Here is a 23,561-nt window from a genome sequence, read left to right as displayed (position 1 = left end):
AGACACCTGAGCTGGTTGCATGGAGTAACTGCTACTTGACTGCACTTCCTTCTTCTGCAGACCACTGACCATCACCTCAAATCATGGTCCGACCACCCAGACATGGAGAAACCCAGGAGAGGCACTCAGGCTTCTCTTCAGCTACCCACTCCTTTAACCACTATTATATCTCTTGCAGATGAGTCAAGTTTTAGAGAAGGTCTGGAAAGTCAGAGGATGTTTTCATAACAGCAGCAATACAAACAAAGAACCAACTAGCAACACAGATTTTAAGTCTTTCCCTCACCATTCCTTAATTTTTCCGTTGTCCACCTTTTCCCTAAGTGTTTACCTCTTGACAAATCATGCTGTCTCTTCCCATCTATCCTCTCTCTTTATAATTTTTCTGGCATGCCAGTGTACCTTTTACTTTATCTCTTCATTCCGTACTATTTCCAGTTTTTAAGACTTCTGGGCTTTGCCTTCTACCTCCTTGGGGAAATAATTTGCTAAGAAGACTCTATTGTCCATACAAGCGTGGCTCTGGTGCTGATAATACTTTGATTTCCTCCTCACAGCCGTGCACTGTATCTTTCCACTTCACCAGAGAGCCGTCAGAACACTCACTGAGTTGCACCTCCAGTGCTTGCGTGTTTTCCTCACACGATCCATGACTAGTTGTGCAGAATCACTTGAGTGCCTTATTAATACACCTCCCTGGGATCCCCTGCGTCACTACTTAAACTAAGTCTCCGGGGATTATCCTAATCTCTACATTTTTAACAGGCCCCCTGATGATTATTGTATACACTGAAGTTTGGTTTTAAAGACAAACAGAAAGTAAACAAGTTGATTTTGGAGAGTCCTATCTTGCTCTCACTCCACTCCTTACGCTGTTGGAATTGGCAGTCTGTCCCATCATCACATGTACCTTCATTGTTTCATTTTTCTTGAACTTTCATGCCTCCCAAATAAAGCAACTTATTATCTTGTCCTCTCTATGCCACTTCTACAAGTTTAACTTCTTTTCAACAGGCTCCTTTAATTTCAACAGAGTAAATGAACATGAATCACTCTCCTCTTAAGGAATGAAACTATCTTCCTGACCTCTGCCAACCACCACCAGCCTTATCTCCCACTCAAAGATAAATTTCTCAGGGATATTGCCTGCATTTACTGTCTCCTTTTCTGCACATCTCATTCCCTTCTCAGCCCAATGAGGTTTGGTTTTCCACAGTTATGAAAAAAATTCTCACCAAAATCTCTAACCCAGATAAATATTATTTTTCAATTCACATTTTTTTTTTGGCTCCAGTGTAAAGCAGTTCAATGTGAGATCTCAGTCCCCAGACCAGGGATGGAACCCTGGCAGCAGCAGTGAAATTGCTGAGTCCTAGCCACCAGATGCCTGGTGGTGCCTAGACCACTAGGGAACTCCCTTAGTTCACATTTTTTATTGTTACTTTAACTTCTTCTTTGTGACATCCATTTTGTCACTTCATCTGTGACATCCATTCTTGCCTCCTTATTTCATTCATATGATCATATTTTCTCTATCTTCTTTATGGTTCTTCTTCCCTTACCTGGACCTAAAATTTTGGATTTATTTAAGGTTCAGTCCTAGACCTCTTTCCGTTTCAACTCTGACTAAGGTTGGTTTCCCCAGAATTAGGATGTAGTATGTTTGTTAAGGAGTGTCCTTAGGATTAATATCTGTGGATGAGAGAAGGATCTTGGGGTTTTTGAGGGGGAAGATGAGCTGTGATGAGAGCCCAACTATAGCCTCCATCAACAATATGGGGAGCTCTGAAGCTAAAGTGGCTTTCAGTTTTCCTGAGTTGGGCCAAGATGTCCTGGCCTTTATAGTATCTCATGTATTAGTCAACCAACCTGGAAATAGGCATGACATGATCTTTTCAGATAAAGTAATTCCTGAGCTGGCTGACAGGTAAAAAACTCTCAGCCAATGGCAGTTTCAGTAGTAGGGGCAAAGACTAGTTCACTAAAAGGGAAAATGGGTGGTTCATTGCAGTGTCCTCCAGATACTTTATATTGTGCCCACTGTCATACTCATCTACAGTTACCATTTTGTTGACTTCTTCTCTGAGCTCTAGTTCCATGGTCCCAACTGTCTACCCAGCACCTACAACTCCTTGCATCAAGTGCATCCTCAACTTATCACATTCCAACAGGACTCATAGCCCTCCCTCATTCTTGTTCCCAAACACTGTAACCTGTTTTTTTTTTTTTTTTTTTTTTTTAAATCTCTTCACTGGTGACATCATCACCTGGTTAATCCCATAAATCACTGTTCTCTTCTTTGCTTTTTTTCAATCTCCATGTGTAATAACAACTCACATCCTATTGATTTTGTCTTCTGACATCTTTCAAATCTATCTGCTGCTTTCTCTTTTCACTGCTAAGTCTTGAGATAATTTTCTCATTAGTTCTTGTCTAGGTACTGCAGTAACATTTTAATTAGTCTCTTTCAACCATTCTTGCTTCTTTTCAATCTCTTCCTCATACTGAAATCATGGTAATATTTTATAACTTAGATTTATCAACTTGCTAGTCTACTTAAAACCCTGAAATAATTTTCTTGTCATTTTAAGCTAAAGAGTCACATGTTTAACATAAACTGCCAGGTTCCTCCCTATCTCACAAGCATAACCTCAAGGTTCGATTTAGCCACACTGACCTTCTTCATATTGTTATATGTGTCATGCTTTTTCTAACCTAGGCCCTGGACGCAACCCTTTACCTGGTCAGCTCTCTCACCCCACCTCTCCACCATTACCTTTGTCTACGTACGTAATTCCTACTCAAGTTTTATTTTATTTTATTTTGGGCTGCACCCATGGCATATGGAAGCTCCCAGGCTAGGGGTCTAATTAGATCTGTAGCTTCTGGCCTATGCCGCAGCCACAGCAGTGCCAGATCTGACCTGCATCTGTGACCTACACTACAGCTCATGGCAACGCCAGATCCTTAACCCACTGAGTGAGGCCAGGGATCGAACCGAAACCTCATGGTTCCTAGTCTGATTCCACTGCACAAAGACAACTCCCCTGCTCAAGCTTTAGATTTGACATCAATAGTTATTTCACTGAGATTTCCTTGAATTCCCCAAACTGTATTGGGTTCCCTATTACATTGTCTCATAGTACATTTTCCCTTCTCCTTATAACAATTGTAACTACTTCCAAATATACACTTATTTGTGTGAAAATTAATGGCTTTTTTTGCATTCGAGTATGATATCCACAAAAGCAAGGATCCTGTTTTTTTCTTACAATTGTTTCTTCAGTTCCTGGTTTATTGAAGGAAAACAGCTCAACCCTCACATCAAAAGAGAAACCAAACGATATCTAGGGTAACTCTTCTTCAGGGGTGGTTTTTCTATAATCATCTAGTAGGTGGAGGATGCTAATGGTTCCCAGGATACTGAAAAACTCATCACTAGATTGTATGGCTCCATGGGGCAGAGTGAAGAATGATCAGAGGGAAAGTAGAAAATGCAGAGCTTCTTGTAGAGGCTAGGCATTAAACCGCATGTGTCGGTATGAGAAGAGAAGGATATTACCTGTAATGCCTAAGAATCTAATATTTTCAGATAAAACAAACATTAAGACAGTGCAAACTATCAGTCCATGGCTTTTTTTAAGTTGAAAATTATTCACTTAGAGAAAATACCCTTTTAAAAATCTGCCATGATCATAATTTCAGTGTCTTTAGTCATTCTTAAATACCTTGAGAAAAGTAGAACTAGTGCTTCGTTTCATTATATTAATGATGGGTCTAACCAAATCTAGTAAAAACAAAAGGTAGAGCAAAGTCGGTGAAAGTAACTTTGTATTTCTACCATAAGAGAGCGAACTGGTACAAAACTGATCTCCTGCTGTGAATATCTGTAACCTAAGTTATTATAAAAACAACTGCTTTAAAACATAACAGCACAGGATTGCAATCTTTGAGAAAGGGGCAATGAGGGAAACAAAGGAGGTGAGACTTACATCATAAGAAAAAAATACATTTGGACTACGGTGCAGTGGACCTCTGACACACTCTAGTAATCTCTCATGGTAGAAATGACAGAGATCCAACATTCAGGGAGGAGTTCCTGGTGGCTCAGTGGGTTAAGGATCCAGCATTGACACTGCTGTAGCTCTGGTTGCTGTGTGGCACAGGTTCAATCCCTAGCCCGGGAACTTCAGCATGCTGCAGGTGTGGCAAAATACATAAATAAACAAAAGTTCAAGGAGGCCAAAGTGGCTGGAATTACTGAGGAAAAGACGCAAAATGAGGAAGAAATACAGAGAAAGAATTCTGGAAATGTGGATAATTGTCTTCATCTTTGGTTGAAGACTTTGCATGTGTGTAGAGTAAAACCCCAAGGAGCTAGACAAGAAAAACTTCTAGAGAAAGTGAAATTACTGGAAATCTGTAAGGTGAACAACTCCTGGAGCTTGCATAGCAATAGGGAACACTCAGGATTTTCCATCTAAAGTGGGAAGAACTCATTAAATACATAAGGCACGGATCACAGAAGTACATCAAAATGAAACTACACTAAATTCAAGAGTACTCTGGACTCACTTTAAAAAAGTTTAAAAATAAGCCTTGAAAGAATAAACCTAATCTCCAAATAACTTAACTACCTTCTAGGCAAAGCCCAATACTCTTTTGAGGAATCCAGTGCTTAGTAATGTAAAGTTCATAGAATCCAGTAAAAATTTTTGCTGGTCAGATAAAGAGGATATAACCTATAACCAGGAGAAAAATAAGCCAATAGAAACAGAACAAGAATTGATAGAGATGATGGAATAAGAAGACAAGGACATTTAAAAAGCTGTCTTTAGTATGTTCTGTGTGTTCAGTGATCTAAAGGAAGATGCCATAAATATGTATGCTGAAAATTTTTAGGCCACTACAAAAGAAGATACTAGAACTTACAAGTGAGTGAATAAAGAACTCAATATAAAAATTTTATTCTATATATATTATAAACTATTGGATGATAAAATAAAAGCACTTAATAGCATACGAATCATGAACTAGTTATGGATAATTTAATAAAATTTGTACAAGACTTAGTAATTAAGATTTCAGAATATTGCTGAGAGAAATTTTAGAAAGATATAAGTAGATGGAGAGTGAATCCGTGTTTGTGAATTGGGAGACAATATCATTTGTACCTCAGTTCTCCCGCAATTGATGTATAATTGCAATGTAGTCTCAATCAGATCCTCTGCAGGCTTCTTAAATTTATTATTTATTTATTTTTGTAGAAATTGGGGATCCAAAAGCTGTATATAAAACCTGTATGAATACAGAAAGGATCCAGAATAACCAAAACAATTCTGAAAAAGAACAGTCCTGGAGGATTTCACTTACTATTTGATTTCAGGCCTTACTATAAATTTAAAGAAATTTAGATAATGTTATTGGCATAAGGATTGACATATAGATTAATAGAACAGAACAGAGAATCTAGAAAGAAATCCTCAAAATATGGCCAATTGTTCTTTGACAAAAGGCCAAGGTAATTTAGTGGGAAAGGTATAATTTAAAAAAAAAAAATGGCGATGAACCAAAATGGGCCTTGACCATTTCCTCATGCCATATTAAAAATTACTTGAAATAAATTATAAGCCTAAAAGCATATAATTCATCATATAACCTAAAACTATAATCTTTCCATAAGAAATAAGAGAAAACATCCACAACAATGGGGTTGGACAAATATTTAAATAGAATGAAATAGCTTTAAACCAGAAAAGAGAGTTAATAAATTTGATGTCATAAAAACTATAAACTTCTCTTACAAAGACAAATTTAAATGAAAACACAAGCCACAGACTTGGAGAAATTATTTTAATACATAGTATCTAACAAAGGACTTGAATCCAGAAAAAAATTTTTTTATATATATTTACATATATATAAAACTCTTAATTCTCAAAAATAGGACAACAAACAATAAAAGTGAGGAAAAGATTTACAGAATTTATGAAAGAAGGTATGTGAACAAGTAATCAACTCATAGGTATAGGCTTAATACCATGTCAGTAGAAAATGCAAGTTATATCCATATTGAAATAATACCACCTGCCCATTTAGTTTCTGATAAGTCTGTGGCCTTTTGAATTTATGATCCCATGTACATATTATGTCCCTTTCTCTGACTCTTTTTTTTTTTTAAATGGGTGGGTTTTATTTTTATTTATTTTTATTTATTTATTTTTTTATTATTTTTTAAAGAATTCATTAATCTTTGTTTTTCAGCATTTTGACTATTCTGCACTTATGCATGTTTCCTTTGTATTTATTCTGTTTGGTGTGTGCTGTATAATCCAGTGAAACCATCTTGGTCAGTAATTCTTTTGAAAGATTATTAATTGGTTATCCAAACCATCCAATCACATCCAAAGCTATTGCCAAGAGTGTGGGTATCATTTCAGAAGTCAAAGAAACCATAAAAGACTTTGCTGCCCACCTTAACATCCTGGTGAAGCAGGTGAACCCGAGAAATGCCAATGCCTGCATGGTACATATAAGTGATCTGAAGGACATGCCCTCCCAGCAACTGGATGACATTTTGAAGTACAACCCTGAGACTGTATTTGCCAGGATCTCATGTCAACAGAAGCTGATAGATCATTCTGAATGCTGCCGGAGAGAGGGTGTTACGGTGGCTGAAACTGGTGATGGTGTCAGTGGCAGACATGGGGGTTGCTATGGAGATTGCTGGCTCAGACATAACTATGCACGTTGCCAACAAGATTCTCTTGGATGACATCTTTGTCTCAATTGTGACTTGAGTAGCGAAGGTCATCTGATCTGTGATAACTTGAATAAATCTGTCACCTACACCTTAACCAGAACATTCCAGAGATCACTCCCTTCCTAATATTCGTTATTGCCGCTGGGGACCATCACCATCCTCTGCACTGACCTGACCATGAACAGGACCTGGTTTCTGCCATCTGCCTGGCTTATGAGCTAGCTGAGAGTGACATCATGAAGAGACAGCTTGGAAAGCCTAAAATGTACAAACTCATGAATGAACAGCTTATCAGCATGGCAAATGGACAGATTGGTATGATCCAGGCCCTGAGGGGCTTCTTCACTTACTTTGGGACATTAGCTGAGAATGACTTTGTCCTGATTCACCTGCTGGGTCTCTGAGTGGACTGAGATGACTTCTGGATCAATGATGGGCAGGAGTGAACCTGTGAACAGAGGAAAACCATGGTGTTGCACAGCCTTCTTTGTCAATATCTTGGTGGTACAATGGGCCAGAGTGGCCTCTTTGAAGAGATGGCCCTTGCTGTTTTCCTTTTCTATGGCCCTGGAATGGGTATTGCTCTGAGCATGTATTCCCTTAAATCTACCTGATGGCTCAATGCCTTCTCCTACTCTCTTCTCATTTTCGTGTATGACAAAATCAGAAAAGTCATCAGGTGATGCCCAAATGGCTGGGTGAAGAAAGAAACCTATTACTGGACTCCATCCTGCACACTGTGAAGAACCAGGCCACACACTCTGGTCCCGTCACCTTTGATGTATTTTGTGCACTTTAATATAGGAGTTCAGAATTCTATCCTAGTAGGGAAACACTGATGCATGTGGGGGAAGCAAGATGGCCTGGAATGAATCATGTAGCTGTATGGTGGGTGGGAGTGGTGTTGGGGGAAGGGCTGCCTGAGAAACATCCATCTATGGAAATCAGAGCGGGGAAGGTTTTTATGTACCTTTTTGTTTCCATAAAGTGAAAAAACAGAGTTTGCTCACCTGATGCACAGCAAAGCCAATCTGCTGACAATGGGTTGTGATGAAGGAAAGTACAGCATTTATTGCAGAGTGCCAAGCAAGAGAATGATCAGCTAGTGCTCAAAAGACCCCAACTCCTTGGTGGCTTTCAGGGAAGGGCTTTCAAAGGCAACATTTGGGGTGAAGGTTACAAGACGTGTGATCAGATAGTGGACTTTGTTCTAACTGGATGGTGATGAGGTAACAGGGTGATGTTTTAGGTATCTGAATTATAATCTTATTATCAGCCTTCTGATTCCAGTCAGTCTAAGGTCTGTATGCTTGTGGTCAGCATGTCATCACTATGCTCCACTGGGTGGGGTCTTATTTTCCACAGAGCAACGCAAAGATGTAAGGTTGTTGTGTATATCCCTTGAAGAGGAACTAGGACTCTGTTTTATCACTGACTTATTTTTTAAGCTATCATATTTTTCTTGTTTGACTGCTTTTCCTTTGTTTCTGCATCCTCTCACTTCCCTAATTAGTTACTGCTTGAGTTTTCTCTTTGGACCTCAGGGAAGTCCTAGAAGAATCAAGCCTTTTTTTCTACCAAGAAGAAATGGGGAACACAGAAAGAGCCATAAGGTTTTGCCCAGTTTCAGTTATTTATTCAATTTCTTTAGCATGCCTTATGCCTTTTTCTTGGAAGTCAGACATTGGATATTAGGAGCTGAGATAAATAGTCCTCATCCTGTTTTTTCCATCCTCCATTCCCCCCAGGGTGCCCTACAGGGAGTTTTGATTTAACCCTTGATATAACTGGATGTTAAGTGACACTCTTTGTTCCTTCTTTTTTTTTTTCCCCCTCTCTCACAGATCACAGGGCAAACCAATACTGCAAAGTCACTGACAAGAAAACAGAATCATAACAGAGATCAGCTAACCCTCAGCAGAAGTCACTGGAGTCAGTAACAGGTAGGAACACTTAAATGGTAATTGTGACAAACTGCTGGTGGGCTAACTGTGGACTAACTTGAGAGTTAGCAACTGGGGGGTGGGTGCAGTCTTAGGAGGTTCTCCACATTTTCATGATTGTTTATCTCCAGGAATCTCTAGATTCTCCCAGTGAAGAGCCAATGAAAATATCTTCTTGTCTCTGAAAGGGGATGAATAAAAGTAACCATTTTGAAATACACCAAGATGATTCTCCATAAGGATGGCCTACTGTCCAGCTTATCCTATCTAGGGAGAAGAATATTTACCCAATTTTAGCCACCTCTAGCCTTACCATTTTACATAATCCCAGGAAGCATGTGGGGATGCTAAAACAAGCACTTGTGAAGGTCACAGCTGAGGGGACACTGACCCACTAGAAGACTGAATTTCAGTCATAAGATTGTAGAGTACTTCCCCGTTGACCACTTTACTACCACACTAAAAGGACCCCAACATAATAACAATAGACAACAACTGTAAAAGCTGCAAGACACATTCTCTATTTAAAGAAGAATCCTTCAGGACTATTTATCTCAGCTCCTAATACACAGTGTCTGGCTTCCAAGAAAAAGGCATAAGGCATGCTAAAGAAATTGAGTAAATAACTGAAACTGAGCAAACAGGATGAGGCATTCTGTGCTTTGGATAAATGGGCCCCTAGATGGTTAAAATGCATATCTCAAGAAGTTCCATGACCTCAGATTCTTGCATTTTTCCATACATAGAAAAGCACTAAAATCACTAGCCTGGGATGCCTATTCTTTGTGATTGGCAATAATGTTTCACCAAGATGTATGTTTGACTACATGTATTTCCTAGCCAAAAAATTCATTACATACTGTCTCCTCCCCTACCATCTCTAACTCTTTGGAACAGTTCCTCAGAGCTACTGAGTGACTGTCTCCCAGCCTATAGTCGTCAGTAAGACCCTGAATAAAACTTAAACTCAAAAATGTCAAGTTGTGGGAGTTCCCAACATGGCTCAGTGGAAACGAATCTGACTAGCATCCATGAGGACACAGGTTCGATCCCTGGCCTTGCTCAGAGGGTTAAGGATCTGGCGTTGCCGTGAGCTGTGGTGTAGGTTGCAGTCGCAGCTTGGATCCCGCGTTCTGTGGTTGTGATGTAGGCCAGCAGTTGCAATTCTGATTTGACCTCTTGTCTCGAACCTCCATATACTGTGGGTATAGCCCTAAAAAAAACAAACAAAAAAAATTCAAGTTATGTATTTTTTTAAAGTTGACAGATTTCAAGTCTGTGGTGGGTCCAGTAACTTCCAGTTTATTCAGCTTCTTGTAAGGATGAAAGTGCTAACTTCTAAGCTCTTTTCATTTGGGAAACTGCCCCTATCTTTGATTATTTATTTGCCAACCAGATTCTATTTTATATTCGAAGTATTTCTGATTGCTTCTGGAAATGAAAACAGCCTTGCAGAAAACAAATGTGCTAAATAAATGTGCATAACAATAGGGATTAAAATTAAAAATTTAATTATATAAATCCATTAATAGGGGAGTGTTTAAATAAGTTATGTATTATTCATATAGAGTAATACCATGCAGCTGTGAAAAGATGTGAGACAGATTTGTATGTTGATACGGTGATAAAGCTCATAAGGCTCATTGTTAAGTTAAAAAATGAAAATTTGGTAGTATAATTTGCTCCCATTTGTGTATTATAAAGGGCAATGTGTCCATACGTCATTGTAGTAGGAAGAATTTGCCTATAAGAGTAAATAAAAGAGTAAAAGAAGTTGTTTTTGAGTAGAGAACTGAGAAACTAAGGGGTTACAGTTGGTGGAGACCTGCTTTTCATGTGTATCTTTTTGTGTCATTTGATTTTAACACATTGTTTTAAAAATATGATCATTAAAAAATTACAAATAACAACTTGCTTAAAATTCCTTTAAATTTTTTATACAGCGTGTCTATTTGGCTAATGAAACTTGGCCCACTGGCCATTTCTGACCAGTCTTAAGAGATAAAAAAAAAATCGAACCTTCTTTCTAGAAAAGAAAAAGCATCTGTAAAGTGATGGGAGAGAACACGACCAGTGTTTGCAAATAAAGAGAGCTGAGCATACATAGGGAGACATTCAAACATGGATACTGAGAGATTTTAAAGCTTTGTGTTCCTATTTTACTAGCTATAAAAGAATAATGTTTGCCAGTAACAAAGCATTATTGATTGTAGCAGCTACAGAAAAGACCTAGCTTGTAGGGAGTAGGTGTAAAATGACAAACATAATTAATTAGGAGGCTCGTCTTCCAGTTAGGTGTTTGTTTATTAGCCTGTAGCATCTTGTAGTTCCTTGTTCTCATTGCCTGACTGCAACAGTAGCTAATCCCTTCCATTTTTCAAAATGCTTCTAAACTTTATTCTTCATTGACATCTTTGGTGATCAGAAGTAAATAGTGGTGTTCTCACTTTCAAAACGCATTTTTTTCTAGTAACAGTATCAAACCCTAAGAGAGAAGCTTTAGAAATATCCCTTATACTCTTTAACAGTGGTAAAACCTTCAACTTTGCAGCTAACTAAATCCAAATCTCTTATGCATGATCCCTCCACAACATAAAAGTCGACAAGAAGTATAATAAAACCATACATGACTCATAATTTCAACATTTCATTAGTAGGAGACAGAGAATCTCGTGAACTTCAGGTAACCTCTGAGAAAAATAAACTCCAAATTGCAACAGAGCTGCTCTATGCTTTTGAGCCCTGTGGGTGTAGAAAGCAGGAAAGAAGGCTTTAAGAGATTGCAGCAAAAGGAGAGGAGAGGGATTTAAATGAAACACAGACAAAATCACCCCCAGAAAGAGAAATTTCAACGATGAATGATAAAATATATGTGGCAGGAAAAATAATGGCCCCTAAATATGTCCATGTCCTAATCACCAGGAATCTGAATACTCTACTTTACATGATAAAAGAGGTTTTTCAGATGTGATAAGGGTAAAAGGTTTGAAATGGGGAGGGTTATCCCTGAGTGGGGCCGTGCAATCACACGAATCCTTAAAAGTGAAGAATCAGGAGTTCCCAACATGGCTCAGTGGTTAACGAATCCGACTAGGAACCATGAGGTTGCGGGTTCGATCCCTGGCCTTGCTCAGTGGGTTGAGGATCCGGCGTTGCCATGAGCTGTGGTGTAGGTTACAGACGCGGCTCGGATCCCGCATTGCTATGGCTCTGGCGTAGGCCAGTGGCTACAGCTCTGATTCGACCCCTAGCCTGGGAACCTCCATATGCCGCGGGAGTGGCCCAAGAAATGGCAAAAAGACAAAAAAAAAAAAAAAAAAAAGTAAAGAATCATTTCTGGTTACAGTAATAAAGAGAGAGAGAGATGTGAGGGCAGAAGAAGAAAAAGAGGGGTGATGTTGCTGGCTTTGATGATGGAGAAACAGGGACATGTGTGGTCCAGGGAACTCAGGAAACTTCTAGAAGCTGAGAAAGGCAAGGGCATGGATTCTCCCCAGAGCCTCAGAAGGAACACAGCCCTTCCTGCACCTTGATTTAAGCTTAATGGAGGCCAGTTTTAGGCTTCTGACCTCCAGAAGTATAGGATAAAAATTTAACAAAGTCCATTGGTGAGGATGTGGGAAACTAGGCACTTTCCTACATTACTGATAGGACTGTAAGCTGGTATAGTCCTTAATGGAGGGGAATACAGCAGTATTTAAGAAAACTACATTTGCATTTTACATACAACCCAGAAGTAGTATTTCTAGGAGTTTGTCCTAAAGCTGTAACTCCAGTACAAAAGTACAGTTGCACAAGGATATTTGTTGTAGTATCTCTTTTTTTTTTTTAATTTAATATATTGGAGCATCTTGAATGACCATACATAGAAGAGTAGCTTGGTAGGATATAGTACTCTCGCTGCTAGAAAAGAATAATGAGATCTTTATGATTTCCAGGAGGTAGAGTGCAGAAAAGCATCTACAGTACATGAAGTTTGGGTTAAGAAAAAAAGGAAAATATAAAGTTACTGATTTATCTATTTATTATACAAAAAGTTATATAGGAAAGTTAACTAGAAAGTAATGATTGGCAACCTACAGGGGAGAATGAGAATAAGATGGAAGGGGTGGGGAGGACCATTTTCTAAGTGTACCTACGAGCTAATTTTGACCTCTTGGAACCATGGTAATGTCGTAGATACTCAAGATAATCATAAAATTAAAAATGAACCCAAAAAATTGAGTGTAACTGTATTTCAGAGGGGTGATATTGTTACAATGAATGGAGGAAACTTTACCTGAGTAGTTTTAGAGCTCAGTGTTTTGACCCTGAAACCTCAGAACTAAAGTTTTTTTTTAAGTTTTAAATAAACATTGGGCTCCAGTTAGTAGCTTTGTTTGTTTGAAGCACCATGGGTTAACAATTATAAACTATTTTGTGTATTTTATGCCTAGGCAATCAAGTAAATATATTGAGTATAATGTGAGCTAGATTTCTCACTGAGAAGGGAGTCACAGATACAGAAAGGGGAAAGACTAAAATAAACCCTCTGTGGTTGTCATTGTAAGTTTTAGTATGAACTCTTTTACATACATATGTGTTTGTGTGTATGTACCACATATATTCGTTATGTATGTATATGTATGTTTGTATATGTTATTTTAATAACACTTATTTCTATCCATCAATCTTTAATTATTAATCCATTTAGAAGAAAGCAGCAAAAGGTGTTTGTGCGTAAGACATACAAATTGTCTTTTATCTTAATCATATTTTCTTTTAATTCAATATTCATATTCATTTATATTCCCTGATTAGGATAATGTGATCTGAAGTGTGCTCAGAGAAAAGAAGAAACAATTTTGGATTTAAAAAATTAACCATGATGATATGAGTGAGTGATTGAGATTGGTTTCATGCATTTGTGATAATTGATATTGCAAATAATTAATCTTAGTTATAGCTGCCTAAGGTTTATGACTTAAAAATGCCCAACAGCATTTATAAAATCCAATTTGACTTATTTTTTGGGGGGAAATTAATTATATCTGGCCAAATATGATTACCTCAATTTGTATGACTTAGAACAAAAAACTACCAAGAAAGATAATGTTTGCAAGATGCTGATAACCATTTATGAGAACATATTTTATTAGGAAGAGACAGAATTCAGTAGTAGCTTTATGGATTTTGCCATGAAACAGTAAAATGGGGAAGAGCTTTAGGCATGGAAACAGGAGTCTGCCGGGGGTCTCTTATTTCTTTTATAAAGCCATCTAATCTTTTTTTTAAAAAAACTTTTGAATTCTTCAAGACAGTAATACCTGTCCTAGGTGTGGTTTTTTTTGTTTTGTTTTTTGTTTTTTTTTGGTCTTTTTGCTGTTTCTTGGGCCGCTCCTGCGGCATATGGGGGTTCCCAGGCTAGGGGTTGAATCAGAGCTGTAGCCACTGGCCTATGCCAGAGCCACAGCAACGCGGGATCCGAGCCGCGTCTGCAACCTACACCACAGCTCATGGCAACGCCGGATCCTCAACTCACTGAGCAAGGGCAGGGACCGAACCCGCAACCTCATGGTTCCTAGTCGGATTCATTAACCACTGCGCCACGACGGGAACTCCCTAGGTGTTTTCTGATGATATAAATATGGTAGGTAGCACATGTGAAAATGCCTAATAAAGGCAGGATAATACTAATTGCCATGAATATATTTGTCTGTTCTGTTCTAGTTATTAATTTTTTATTTTTTATTTTTTATTTTTTGTCTGCCCCATTTTAAATGAGAGTTTGGCAGCTTAAATGCCCACAACTCTCTCAGACTTTTTCCTGCTTACATAGTGGACTCATCATAAAACAGAGCAGCCTCTCACTGCTACGACTGCTGATTCATTTCCTGAACATGCAAGGAAATAAAAAGATAATTGATTCTATTGATTGCTGAATGTCTGAGTTAAAAAAACCAAAAAACCCAAAAAATTTAGAAAAGATTAATGCGTATTTCAATGCCTAGTAAATTTTACCTGATCAGCTTAAATAATGAGGAGTTAAATTTCCATAGTGTAAGATTTAAAAACACCACAAAGGAGAAACAACAGATTTTTATCATCTAATAAAGGCAGTAGGAACTTCCAGGCATCCCAATCAGCTGCAGCTTTATTTCAAGCTTGTTTTAGAAACACACAGCCTGATACTATAATAAAGTGTTTGAAAATAATTGGATGCTGGATCATCCTGCTAATGGTCCATTAGTGTGTTAATGCCAGTATTGAAGATGTGATCATGAAAAGTAGCAAGGGACGATGCTGTAAAACTGCAACTTTATACCCATTGCACAGCAACTCCCTACTTCCCCCTTCCTCTATCCCCTCTTAACGTGTTCTGTTGTTGACTTCTGTATCTTTGACTACTGTAGGTGCGCCATAGCAAAAGAAATCATGCAGGACTTATTTCACTTGGTATATCCTCCAGGTCCATCCATGTTGCCCTAATGACAGAATTTCCTTCTTTTTTTCTTTTTTTAAGAAAGAATATCATTTCATTGTCTGTATGTACCACATTTTCTTTATCAGTTTGTCTGTTGATGGACATTTAGGTTGTTTTGGGGCCTTGGCTATTGTGAATAATGCTTATGCTGCAATGAATCTGGGAGATCCTGATTTCAACTCTTTTGGATATAGGTCCCAAATTTATATACAGAGAGTTCATATCTAGTTCTATATCTATAGATATAAATATACATTTTTGCCAGATCAAATTCTGTTTTTAATTTTTTGAGGAATCTCTATACTGTCTTCCATACACAGTGCCTACAGTTAACAATAAGGTATTGTTTCTTAAACATGTGTTAGGTGGGTAGATCTCATATTGTGATCTTATCACAATAAATAAATAAATAAATAAATAAATAAAAAACCCAGAGGGACATAAGGAAATATTTGAAAGTGGTGGATATGTTTGTTACCTGGATGTGATAATATTAATACAACTGAATACATATGTCCAAATTATATACATTAATTATGTGCATTTTTTGTATACCAGTTATATCTCAAAAAAGCTGTAAAAATGTGAGAATTAACTCAAAATTTTATATTCTCAGTATTGAGGTTTTTCCTAGGAATTACATAAGCATGAACGTGTATATTTGTGGATGCCCTGGGTCCCAGAGGTCATCTCTTTAGGCTGTTATCCAAAGTGGCCTGGTTCTGAGGCCATAACACAGAGCCTCACTAGCCTCACGTTCCATTATGCTTGACGTTTTGAGGAGCATTTAGGAACAGGACTATTTTCTTTTTATTTACTTAGATCAGAGACGAGGACCTTTTACATTTCAGAAGATGATTTATTTTTATTTTTTAATTTTTTTAATTTTTAGGGCTGCACCTGTGGCATATGGAAGTTCCCAGGCTAGGGGTTGAATCAGAGCTACAGTCGCTGGCCTACACCACAGCCACAGCAATGCAGGATCCGAGCAGCAGCCACAGCCTACACCACAGCTCATGGCAATGCCGGATCCTTAACTCACTGAGAGAGGTTAGGGAATTGAACCCTCATGGATGCTAGTCTGGTTCATTACTGCTGAGCCACGAAGGGAACTCCTATTTTTTTATTTCTATTTTTTATGATTATATTGGAGTATAGTTGACTTACAATATTGTGTTAGCTTCAGGTGTACAGCAAAATGAATCAGTTATACATATACATTCTTCCTTTCTTTTTCAGATTTTTTTCCCACATAGGCCATCACAGAGTATGGAATAGATTTCTCTGTGCTATATGGTGGGTCCTTGTTACTTACTGATTTTGTATACACCAGTGTATATATGCCAGTCCGAACTTTCCAGTTTATTCTTCCCTTCAATGTTTCCCCTTTGGTAACCATAAGTTTGGTTTTGAAATCTTTGAGTGTTTCTGTTTTGTAATTTGTTTTGTATCATTTTTATTAGATGTCACATATCAGTGATCTCATGTATTTGTCTCTGTTTGACTTACTTCACTCAGTATGATAATCTCTAGGTCCATCCATATTGTTGCAAATGGCATTATTTTGTTCTTTTTGTGGCTGAGTAGTATTCCCGTGTATATTTGTATGACATCTTCTTTATCCAGTCCTCTGTTGAGGGACATTTAGATTGTTTCCATGTCTTGACTGTTGTAAATAGTACTGCAGTGAATATTGGGGTTCATGTATCTTTTTGAATTATGGTTTTCTCTAGATATATGCCCAAGAGTAGGATTGCCGGATTATAGGGTAGTTCTCTATTTAGTTTTTTAAGGAACCTCCATATTGTTTTCCATAGTGGGTGCACAAATTATATTCCCACCAACAGTGTAGGAGGGTTTCAGGAGATGATCAATTTTTATATGGTTTTGAATATATCAGTGTGTTAAATCCAGTTATAATGCTTTTTTTTTGGCTCTACAATTTTGGTGCCACTGCTGATTTTCCTTATATTCAAAGATAAAATTACTTACAAAATAATTAAAAAACTATAATAATAGGGGTAAAACCACACAACTGCTATCTCAGAAGAGTGGATCCGGTTAAACTGAAGAGGCTTTGTGTTGAGAGTTCTGATGGTTTTTATCTGAGAAAATGTTGGGGCAGAGTTACCTTTGGAATTTCGAAAAAGCCATATAGAGATGTATTTGTGGGTGGAGAAGAGTGGAAAGGGAGAAAGGAGGGTAGAGTCATGATTTTGGGGTGCAACATGGGATTTGGGGGTATTTTGTGAGTGAAATATGTCCAATGATGAAAGAGGCAAAGGATATTTAAGAGAAGGGAATCTAATTTTCAATGGAAAGTTATTTACATTTCTGCAAGGTAGACCCTTGCCCCCCACTTCTGCTTCATAATTCTTCATTAAAATCTGTTTTGTCTTTTGCATATGGGACTTTTCTGAGTGTGTTTCTATAAATCACTGTTTCTTGAATGATGCACTGTGTAACAGGAATAGTGTGAGGTGGGGAGACACTCCATAAACATATTATTTAAGGGAAAGAGGAGCTTAGAGCTTGAGGTGATTATGAGAATTTGCATCTCACCTCCTTCCTCTTGGAAATTTTCAATCAGTGCACATCACATTATGCATGTTCTTACCAATTTTTTCAGTTCATGACGCTTTTTGGACATAGACTACCCCTCTTCTTATTTTTGTTTGTCAAAATTCTGCTCATCCCTAACTAGAGTTCGGTGCTACTGACTGTAGTATGCAGATTGCTGTAATGCTTGATTTGTTGTCCAAACCCTTGGGGAGTCTTATCCCACAGGAGCTGTGGGCTGGGCCACATGACTTGTTTTGGCCAGTGGGACAGTAGCAAACTTGATGCAACTAGCAGCTTGAATGTTGCTTGTGCCTTGAGTTTTGTTCTTTTTCCTGCTCATGAAACCCTCCAACTGCTATGCACACAATCCTGGCCTTGACTGCTGAAAGGTTAGAGACCATGAGGAGAAAGGATTCAGTAGACCTGAGTATTCAAAGAGAGACAGTGGTAAGCTAGCTAGCACAAGACAACCTACTAGCTGACTCTAAAACATGAACAAGAAGGTGAAATCTGTCAATCCATCCCAGGAACTGCAGATTTGTGCTAAAAGTGGTCATCATTTTAAGTCACTAAATTTGGGGATGATGTATTACACAGCAAAAACTGATAAAGCCTCATAAAGAACTAATTGGGGTGTGTGGGGTTAATCGATACAGACTATTGCCTTTGGAATGGATTAGCAATGAGATCCTGCTGTGTAGCACTGGGAACTATGTCTGGTCACTTATGATGGAGCATGATAATGTGAGAAAAAAGAATTATACAGGTATGTGTAATTGGGTCACCATGCCCTACAGTAGAAAATGGACAGAACACGTAAACCAGCTGTAATGGAAAAAAATAAAAATCATTATATAAAAAAAAATGTGAACACCATAAAAAAAGAACTACTTACTCTTTTACCTGAATTTTGTTTAAATTCATTCATTGAGAATTAGAATTAAGTCTTATATAAATCTTGTACTCTTTCAGCTCTTTCCTCAGTTCCTTACACATTCTAAACAATTTACATTTATTGTATACTTATATTGTGTCAGATACTTACACATGGCTTTATATGTAATAATAACTTGAATACTCAGGAAGAACTCAACAATATATTGATACTGTTAGCTACATTGTATAGATGAGAAAACTGTGGTCTAGAAAGGATGAATACCTGCCACCTTCATAAATCCAGTTACTGTCAGGGTGGGCATTTGCTCAAGAGCTACCCAGCTCGGAATTCCCACTGTGGCTCTGCGGTAATGAACCTGACTAGGATTCATGAAGACGCAGGTTCGATCCCTGGCCTCGCTCATTGGGTTTGAGGATCTGGTGTTGCCATGAGCTGTGGTGTAGTTTGAAGATGTGGCTCAGATCCATTGGTGGTATTGGCAGGCGGCTGCAGCTCTGATTGAACCCCTAGCCTGGGAACTTCCATATGCCATGGGTGTGGTCCTCAAAAGACCAAAAAAAAAAAAAAGCTACCCAGCTCCAAAGCATGTACATTGAATGTCTATAATAGGCAGCTTTGCTACACTAAATTGTACCTATTGGTATTAGGTAAATTCTTACCTAAGGTAGCTGTGATTCAATTGATGTTCTAACATCCTTCATTTTTCAGAAAGCGTTCCCTTTGTGGAAGGCATCTAACATTTTCCAGCACACCGTTTACTCTGGGAGCTATTGGGATGAGTCATAGCTGAATTCATTAAGCATTGGTGCTTCAGGAATGCCACTGAGACTTCGTGGTAGGTTTTAAGAGATGTAAACCATTGTGTGGAAAAGAAACTAGAGAACACTGAGGCTATGGAAATTTATCTCTCTGCAAATCTCCCCTTCTGGTTCTCTCCCGAGAAGAATGTCCTCAGTTCACTCCTTGTACTGCACACCACAGGAGGATGTGTTACATAATCCCCTCCGGTTTGCTGCTGCTTCTCTCAGGATTTAATCATCTCTGCATCCTGTGAAGCATCAGGCACTTGAGGACTATTTTACTTCAGATTAAAAACTATATATCATTATCTAGTACACACCCCTTGACCTCGAGAACTATGACTAAAGATGGGGAGAGACTGATTTGATTACCGAGAATGTCTGTGAGTCACGATAGTTAGGGGGCTGGGTTTTAACATGGCTGATCTAAAACCAACCTTTGTGACCTTAGGTATGGGTAGACCTCAGAGATATTGTAGTTTTGTTTCCAAACCACTGCAATAAAGTGAATATTGCAATAAAGTGAGCCACACAAATTTTCTGGTTTCCCAGTGCATACAAAAGTTATATTTACACTATAGTGTGGTCTCGTAGGTGTGTAATAGCATTAGGTCTAAAAATATAATGTGCATACTTGAATTAGCTAGTGGTGCATTGGTGAAGGATCCAGCATTGTCACTGCTGTGGCTCTGGTCACTGCTGTGGTGTAGGTTCCATTCCTGGCCCCGGTCTCCTGCATGCTGCTGGTACAACTATAAAAAATACTTTATTGGAGTTCCTGTTGTGGCACAGTGGTTAACGAATACGACTAGGAACCATGAGGTTGCGGGTTCGATCCCTGGCCTTGCTCAGTGGGTTAAGGATCTGGCGTTGCCGTGAGCTGTGGTGTAGGTTGCAGATACGGCTTGGATCCCGCGTTGCTGTGACTCTGGCGTAGGCCGGTGGCTACAGCTCTGTTTCGACCCCTAGCCTGGGAACCTCCATATGTCATGGGAGCAGCCCTAGAAAAAGCAAAAAGACAAAAAAAAAAAAAAAAACTTTATTGCTAAAAAGTGCTAGCCATTGTCTGAGCCTTCAGTAAGCCATAATATTTTTGCAATAGTAAGAGCAATGATCATTGATCACGAATCACCATAACAAATACAATAATTTTAAAAAGTTTGAAATGTTGAGAGAAACAATTAAATGTGACATGGAGACATGAAGTGAGCAAATGATGTTGGGAAAATGGTGCCAATAGACTTGCTTGATGCAGGCTTGCCACAACCTTCAATTTGTAAAAAATACAATATCTGTGAATGTAATAAAACAAAGTATTCCTGTAAGTCTTTTAGGGTATCCTTAGCCAGCAGTTTTGGCTACAGTACAATCTCTAAGTGTTGGCTATTTAGATTTTATCAAAAGTCCAGGGAAAGAAATAATTCTTTTAAAAAATTGTGATATACTCTCTATTCACTTATGAGATTTAAGTTTTATTTTTGGCTCAGGTCAGACCACTGGAAGAGTACTTTTTGGGGTAATTTGCCAAATCATCTTTGTGTAATTGTATTTTAGTATCTTATCCTCAGCATTTAAGATGTCGAAGCTGAGCTCGAGCCCGGCTCTGTCAGTCACCGGCTGTGTGATGCTGGGAGAGCTATTTAACCACTTTAAGCCTCTATTTCTTAATTTGCAAAATGTGATAATAAACACTACTTCATAGAGTTTTTGTGAGACTTTAATGATACAGCCCATGGAAGGAAAATATAAGTCCCTGTAGCTTTAAAATAATTTGTAGCTTTAATAATTTGTAGCTTAAAAGAAAAGCCATATGAAATTCATTTTCGGAAAATCTGCTGTAAAATCTGTTGTCAAGGTCATTGCCAATTTTAAATGTCTCCTGTAAAGAATTCCATTTAGGCTTTACTACCAGGTTAGACAGAACCCTGCTTCTGAGAAAGTAGCATTTTTCTCCCCACCTGCCACTGTTCTTCAATAATAAGAAGGAGCTGTTTCCCATAGTTACCATTTTGTCCCGGCTGCAGAGAAGATCAGGGTAATATGTGTACTTTACAATAAATATATCAGCCTTCCTGGTTGGATTATCTACTTCCTTCTATTTTTTTTTTTTTTTTTTTTTTTTTTGTGGCTGTGATTTTTAAATTTCTCTTTGACTACCAACATGGTTTAAATATCTTGTGTTAAGCCATTTTGAATCATGTTTGACAGAAGAGTGATCTGAATCAAGTCAAAACGTCCCTCAGTCTCTCAAGGTCTCTGTTTTCCTCCTCTGACAAAATGCCTTTTTTTTTGGAAGTCTGACAACATCAAGTAATGAAGTCAAGATACTTTTGGAAAGCCAGACACCACCCAAGTCAGCCCTGTCCAGCTGTAACAGACCAGCAGCCACCAATGTGAAGTCAGTGCCTCTCACATGCTCTTCAGCGCGACCCTCAGTGCTGAGCTCAGAATTCATTCTGTAGTGTATTTTGAAAGTGAACTTGCACTTGGAATGACGCATGCCAACATCGTGACTCAGTGACCCTGGATGAAAGGGAAGATCATTGAGAGCTGGAATTCTGACAATGACAATAGTGGATCTAGTGGTGGAACGCAGGGAGAAGCAGCTCTCTGAGACCACATTGATGGCTTTAGTCCATGTCTTGTGAGTCCAGCCCCACCCCCCATGGGCAGGCCACGTCCAGGGCACATGTTTTGCAGTGGCCATACTCTCTGCAGCTTCATCTTTAGAGGACTAGAGGGGTGAGTTTTCCATCAGAAAAACTCAGATCCTGGCTCAGGAGTAAACAGTGAACCAGGAGCCACTGCAGCCTCTGAGTTTTTTTGTCTTTCTTTTAAAAACACATATTACTTAGTAAATTTTAAAATAATACGCAATTACCACAGATTTTTAAATGGCAGAAACTTTAAAGAATGAATCTACTAGGATTCACAATCCTAAGATGCAAAAATAACCACCATTATCTTGTTTCTTTCTCACTGTACAGATTTGTGATTTTTACCACAAATATAATTTTGCTCCATTTGCACTTTAAAAAAATAGGTTACATTATATCATCTTCAGCCTCAGTGTTTTCATGTATCCATGAGATATGCTAATATCTACCTCAGAACTTGTCTAAGGAATAAATAAAATATAAGGAACGAAATATCTTGAAGCCTAATAAAAGCTGAGTAAATGTTAATTAATTTTGAATTGAATCAGCATTTGGCCTTGGAACTGCATCTTGCTGTCATGATACAGGTGAACAGAAACAAACGTACACACTGGGAAACATCTTGGGTTAAGAACAGCCAGAACCTGCTTCCTGATTAGACACATGTTTTTGGAAAAAAGAAGGGCAGTACCAGATTTCCTTGAGATATAAACACTGCTCTTTGAGCAACTCAACCGAAAAAGCAAACCTTTCAAGTAAAGTGGTTTCAAAATAAAACTAGGCATTGCTCTATTCCTCCGCAAAAGGAATTACGGATAGGAAATAGGACAAGGCCGCTGCTTGGCATGCAGCGTTACTATGCTTTTTTACCTAGGAAATCCTGCAAAGTTTAAAACTCTGGATGAGAACGTGTCTCCACATACAACTTTTCACCTTCCCCAGGGGACTGGTTTCCCAGTCTCTTGGCAATGACAGTGGCGATCATAGCACCTGCTCTCAGCTTCAGCCTTGACATTGCCATGTCTCAAAGTGATTTTGTCAGCTCTAGTCAAATGATACTTCAGCTGAGCTGGAGGAAAATAGAAAATAGCAAACAAAACAAAACATAACCCAAACACAGTCTTTTCCCTGAGGATGTAGCTAACATTGACTGCATGGACATGTGATTAGGACCTGCACTGTAGCTCAATGGACATCGATAGGAAACTTGTCAAGTGCCAGGAGAGAAGCCCAGTGTGAAGCAAAATAAGTAAAAGGGCAGTGTGGATTGTTAGATGAAGTGGTCTGATGTGGTTGGAGCAGGAGTCAGAGAAACTGCTCATCTAAGGACAGACATAACTTTCTGAAACTCATTTGCCCATTCAAATCCTCTCTCCTCCTACTCCTCTACTAATCAGGTAATACCTCACTCCTACAAGTAGCTGTTGTCTTTATAGGGGTATGAGAAAACAATTTGATCAGCCCTGTCACTCAGT

General features: G+C 38.4%; 1 long non-coding RNA gene and 1 pseudogene across 7 annotated transcripts in view; both read left to right on the top strand.

Annotated features, from left to right (window-relative positions):
• LOC146396455 (uncharacterized) overlaps window positions 1-23,561 on the top strand; it is a 548,277-nt gene that overhangs the window by 216,679 nt on the left and 308,037 nt on the right. For all 7 annotated transcript variants that reach the window (XR_014828389.1, XR_014828385.1, XR_014828388.1 and 4 more), the window contains exon 3: window positions 8,608-8,706. This is a non-coding gene — a long non-coding RNA (uncharacterized LOC146396455). The remainder of the gene's footprint in view (window positions 1-8,607; window positions 8,707-23,561) is intronic.
• On the top strand, window positions 1,734-7,506 carry LOC102163708 (sodium/potassium-transporting ATPase subunit alpha-1 pseudogene; annotated as a pseudogene).

Source organism: Sus scrofa, chromosome 14 (assembly GCF_054392235.1).
Source record: "Sus scrofa isolate SSC_HxYL_T2T_F1_AM1 chromosome 14, Sscrofa_HxYL_maternal_Yorkshire_Landrace_v2.0, whole genome shotgun sequence".
Taxonomy (NCBI): domain Eukaryota; kingdom Metazoa; phylum Chordata; class Mammalia; order Artiodactyla; family Suidae; genus Sus; species Sus scrofa.
Note: the sequence above shows the minus strand (reverse complement) of the source record. Positions and strands in the feature narration are given on the sequence as shown.